This window comes from Callospermophilus lateralis, unplaced genomic scaffold, assembly GCF_048772815.1.
Source record: "Callospermophilus lateralis isolate mCalLat2 unplaced genomic scaffold, mCalLat2.hap1 Scaffold_884, whole genome shotgun sequence".
NCBI classification, from domain to species: domain Eukaryota; kingdom Metazoa; phylum Chordata; class Mammalia; order Rodentia; family Sciuridae; genus Callospermophilus; species Callospermophilus lateralis.
In genome coordinates this window covers 531,170-536,640 of record NW_027516953.1, presented here as the reverse complement: position 1 = coordinate 536,640, position 5,471 = coordinate 531,170, and the positions used below count along the sequence as shown (strand labels likewise).

Sequence of the window (5,471 nt, the reverse complement as noted above, 5' to 3'; positions counted from 1 at the left end):
TGTCATTCACATTGATACTAAAAGAGAGATGGGCTGGGTGGGGGGGGGCGGCAGTTACTGGTAAAGTAGGAAATATAAGGGTGTAGTTTCAGAAGAAGAAAAAAGTGACCATCACAGTCCTCATGTAGCTGGCCAGACAGCTACAAGAACCTGGACAATGGGGTACAGAAAATAAGTATTTCATGGAGTTCCCAGGCTAACATAGGAGCTGAACAAATATTTGTTCATTGAATTCACAAGAAAATGGAAACCTAAAACATGCTATTTAGATACAAGGAACTGAGTTTCCTTCTGTTAGCTCAGTGGGGAATGTGTCCCCATAGACAGTGACTCATCCTTAGAACCAGTTGAGACTTCCCATTTACTCTTAGGCCCTTATCAAAGATACTGGGTTATCTTTTGCCTTCTGTGTCAGAAGTATGGGGTCTCCATGAAGTTAGTCTTGGGCTTTCCCAGACTTCAGCTACACTGGAATGACTGCTTGCATGCTCCCAAGAGACATGCTTCTCTTTCTGGGTTTTCAGATAAAGAATCAGCCCTTAACCAGGTGAATGAGAAGTAAAACTCTATTTATACATGTTGTGTCAAAATGCATTCTACTGTCATGTAGAATAGAACAATTAAAAAAAAATAATCAGCCGTTAATTCCTGGCAATTATTTATCTCTTTTTCTATAAGAATCTCTTTTCTAGCCAATCGCAGTGGTGCACAGCCAGTAATCCCAGTGGCTCGGGAGTCTGAGACAGGAGGATCGTGAGTTCAAAGACAGCCTCAGCAATGGCGAGGTGCTAAGCAACTCGTGAGACCCTGTGTCTAAAGAAAATACAAAAAAGGGCTGGGAATGTGACTCTGCGGTCAAGTGCCCTGAGTTCAATCCACAGACCCCCTCAAAAAAAGAATCTTCTCTGCTGCACGCTGCCCAGTCATCTGGCCCAGCTGACGGTGACCTGTGGACTCTCTGACAGAAGAGTCACCTGGCCCTCGATTGCACCATGTCTTGTTCCTCCAGCGTTGACACTATGAAGAAGGTGGTTCAGCAGCTCTGGCTGGAGGCCGGACTCAACCACATGAAGGTTTCCCAGGCAGTTGCTGACTTGAAAAAATTTTGTCTGCAGAATGCTCACCATGATCCCCTACTGACTGGAGTATCTTCATGTACAAGTTCCTTCAGACCCCAGAAAGTCTATTCCTTTTTGTAGTCATCTTTCTGAGGTTTCCCAAACCCACTGCTCAAGAACCAGTGAATATTCAAGAGAGCTTAATTTGAAGCCTGTACAAAAAATTTCCCTGTAACACATGTACCAAAATACAATCTTCTACTTTTGTCAATCCTTAACATCTACCTCTCTGAATTTTCATGAATTTCTATTTCACAATGGTAATTATTTTATATACATTGGCAGCAACATACAATAAAATATTTATTTATTTTTTAGTACCGGGGATTGAACCCAAGGGCATTCAACCACTGAGCCACATCCCCAGCCCTATTTTGTGTTTTTATTTAGAGACAGGATCTCACTGAGTTGTTTAGTGCCTTGCTTTTGCTGAGGCTGGCTTTGAACTCTCGTTCTCCTGTCTCAGTCTCCCCAGCTGCTAGGATTACAAGCACGTGCCACTACACCTGGCTCAAAATACTTGGGATTAAAAAGAAAAAAAAAAAAACAACTTTCTTCTTCCTCTTGCAGAGAAGCCACATAACCCAGATATTGAATCCTGGTGTACTATAAATCTGAATTTCAATCTTAGGTCTTTCCCATATTTGCTGGTTGTCTCATCTTGTTGAATATGACCAGAGCCAGTTCATTACTCTGCGAAACTCCTGTCCTACAGGAATTTTGAGTGAAAATATACTTAAAGTTCCAGACACATAAAATACTGGATTTCTCATGAAACCCGCCATTAGGTCGTGTCCAAAAGATAGACCTATTAAAAATAATGCTCAAGGGCTGGGGATGTACCTCAGTGATAAATTGGTTGCTTGCATGAGGCCCTGGGTTCAATTCCCAGCATTTAAAACCAAAGAAAAGTTCAAGATACCACCTCCCCTCACTCCAAAAGAATATGTTAGACAGGTGTGGTGGCACCTGTGATCCCAGTGGCTTTGGAGGATGAGGCAGGAGAACTGTGGGTTCAAAGCCAGCCTTAGCAACTTAGTGAGGCCTTAAGAAACTCAGTGAGACTCTATCTCTAAATAAAATACAAAAACATGCTGGGGATGTTGCTCAGTGGCTAAGCACCCCTGGGTTCAATTCCCAGTACCAAAAAAAAAAAAAAAAGAATATGTTAGCTGGAACATGAGACTGATCAAATTATGTGCATGCAAGGATATGGTATAATGAATCCCAGTATTATGTAAAATTTTACTAATAAAAATAAATAAATAGATTGCAATTTTTTACTTTGGGGAAAAAAAGCAATGTATTTTCTTATCAACAACCCCAGAGTAAATCTGTAAATCAGATGGCTGGCATCATAAGTGTATCTGGTGGGTACAAAAAATCATTTTCTAGAAACCCATTATTTTGTCAAAAAGCAACATTTCATTAGGTACTATCAGAGCTTGAATAAAATTTCCCAGTAAAATCTCTCCATTCTGGTCCAACGGTGTCATTCAGTGATGGAGCAATTGCCTAGCTCATGTGAGGCTCTGGGTTTGATCCACAGCACAGGGATCTCCCAAATCCTTTAAAGAAACAAGTGGTTCGGTACACAAAGATGTTTGTTAGGTAGAAGGAAGGTCACCACAGTGTAAAGGTAACGTGTAAAGCTTGAAATTACTACAGAGAATTAAATAAATTATAATATAAATTATAATAATTTGTTATAGATTTTTATGTAGCCGTCGTTAAGAGATTCTGCAGAAATATATTTACTCACAAGTGGCTTTCTGAGGTAGTAGCATGCAGTGAGAGTGGTCTGTCAGAGATTCCACCACGGGTATGGTCGGGCCAATAGCACAGAAGGCAATGGTGCAGCCCATCACCCTCTTCTTCAGATGCTTGCAAAATAGGTGCCAATTTCAGGGGTGGTTCTATGAGCAAATGAATATAATGATAAGAGCTGTATCATTGGTTTTGATGAGTACATGAGCATTGTATCAGACGATGAGAACAGATTTATTTTAAAACAGTCAAGAAAACAACTGGGTTGGATCATACTAAAAGAAGATAATATTGGGCTGGGTACAGTGGCGCCTGCCTGTAATCCCTGCAGCTTGGGAGGCTAAGACAGGAGGATCTCAGATTCAAAGCCAGCCTCAGTAAAATCAAGGTGCTAAGCAACTCAGTGAGACCCTGTCTCTAAAATAAAATACCAAATAGTTCTGGGGATATGGGCTCAGTGGTCAAGTGTCATGAGTTCAATCCCCAGTACCCCCCCACCCAGAAAAAGAGATAATATTATTCTGTCACAAAGTGTCTCCAACTAGAAATGATAACTGAAAGGCTGGGACTGTAGCTCAGTGGTAGAGCACCCGAATCACACATGTGAGGCACTGGGTTTGATCCTCAGTACCACATAAAAATAAATAAAGACATTGGGTCCAACTACAACTAAATATATATATACACACATATATTTGGGGGAAACATTTTTTTCATATAGTTTTTGTTACCTTTTTGATATTATCAGATGACAATGCTGTGGGTTTGATTTTATTTTGAAAAGTTCTGGGCCAGGACAGTGGCACATGCCTAAATTCAGGAGGCTGAGACAAGACTATCACAAGTTGAAGGCTAGCCTTAGCAACTTAATGAAAAGTAAAAAGAAATGATCATTGCATCCTTTTTGCCTTGATATTAGCCTCTTCAAGGACCCCATTTTTTGGTACAGGGGATTGAAATAGGGGCTTTCACATGCTAGGCAAGTGCTCTACTAACGAGCACCATACCCAGCCAATCCCCCTTGATTTTAGACAGGGTCCACCTGAGTTGCCCAAGCTGGCATCAAATTTGCCATCTTCCTGCCTCAGCCTTTTGCGTAGTGGGGATGAGGAGACATGTCCTGCAATGACTGGCTGAGACTAGATTTTTCAAGAAACTTTTTCTCAAGGATATCTCTTAAGAAGATACAGGAACAAAACTGTGTCCAGAAAAACAATTTAAAATGTATATTGAAGGCATGTCTCCCACATGAGCTTTTGGAGGACACACAATATCAAACCATGATACACTGGGTAGAGGATTATAGGCTGGTGGGTTTTCCTTTCAACACTTCAAAATTTCACTCAACTCTCTTTCTCTAGCACATTTTAGGAGAAGTCCACTAAGATTCTTATCTTGGCTCCTGTATGAGTAAGATGATTTCTTTAAATACCATCTCTTTGGCGTTGATTTTCAGCAATTTGAAAGATGGCAGGTGTAGATTTTGGGTATTTGCCTTGTTTGATGTTCTCAGAACTCCCTGTATCTATTACTTCATAAAAGTTTTCTGTCATTATTACTCGAAGTCTTTCCTCAACTCTGTTCTATTTTGCTTCTCCTCCTCCTATTCCAACTGCACGTGAGTTTATCTTTTGCAATTGCCCCGTTGTTCTTAAATTTTCTGTTTCAATTTTTCTTTTCTCTTTGCAATTTTGCCTGAGAAATTTCTTCTGACCTATCTGCAAGTTCACTAATATTCTCCCCAGTCATGTCCAGGGTACTAGTGAGCCCATCAAAGGTGTTAAGCATTCATCTTAGTCATTTTATCTCCAGTCTTTCCTTTTTTTTCTTGTTTACCATTTCCATCATCAGCTTACATTATCTATCTTTTCTTGAATATTCTTGTTCAGCTCTAACCCTCTATAACCCTTAGGATCTCAATCATAGTTGTTTCAAATCCCTGTCTGATAATTCCCACAGCCTCATCATTTGAGGGTCTCATTCGAATGCTTGCTTTATGTCCTTTCTTCTTGCTTTTTAGTATGTATACCTTATAATGATTTTTGATTGAAAGCTAGACAGTGTACTGAATAATAGGAACTGAGGTAAATAGGCCATTTATTTGGTGAGATTTTGTGCTCATCTGTCTAGAAGTTCAGTCATGTTTAGTGTTTTCTGTTGCCAAAGAGGCCAGAAACTTTCAGATTCCTATAATGTGCTTATTTTCATTTCTTGCCCAGAAAGAATTTGTGTCTTCAACTCTTTCATCTCTAATTCTCTAAAGTTGTGCGGAGGCTTTTTGGTATAGTGGCACAGTAGAGAGGAAGGAAGGATTCTGTCGTCTATGATTAGATCATGGTGTTGAGTGAGCCTGTATTGCTGGGGTGTGACTTTCACTGGTGTTTCCTACTTTTCCACCACCACTAGCACCTTGCAGGAGATAAGAGCCTGGAGTAGGAGAAACGCCTTCCCCCCTTGAGGGACAAGGCTCTGGTGAAATCCTTGTACTTGGAGAGTAGGTTTCTGTTCTGGAGAATGGTTGCTCTTTTCACAATGGTTACCTCCATGTCCAGGATCACTATTCTCAAGGGACCTAAATGTGGTCTG

At 40.5% G+C, this 5,471-nt stretch overlaps 1 pseudogene; it reads left to right on the top strand.

Annotated features, from left to right (window-relative positions):
* The first annotated feature begins 992 nt into the window (after window positions 1–992).
* On the top strand, window positions 993–1,199 carry LOC143641186 (guanine nucleotide-binding protein G(I)/G(S)/G(O) subunit gamma-5 pseudogene; annotated as a pseudogene).
* Window positions 1,200–5,471: the final 4,272 nt, after the last annotated feature.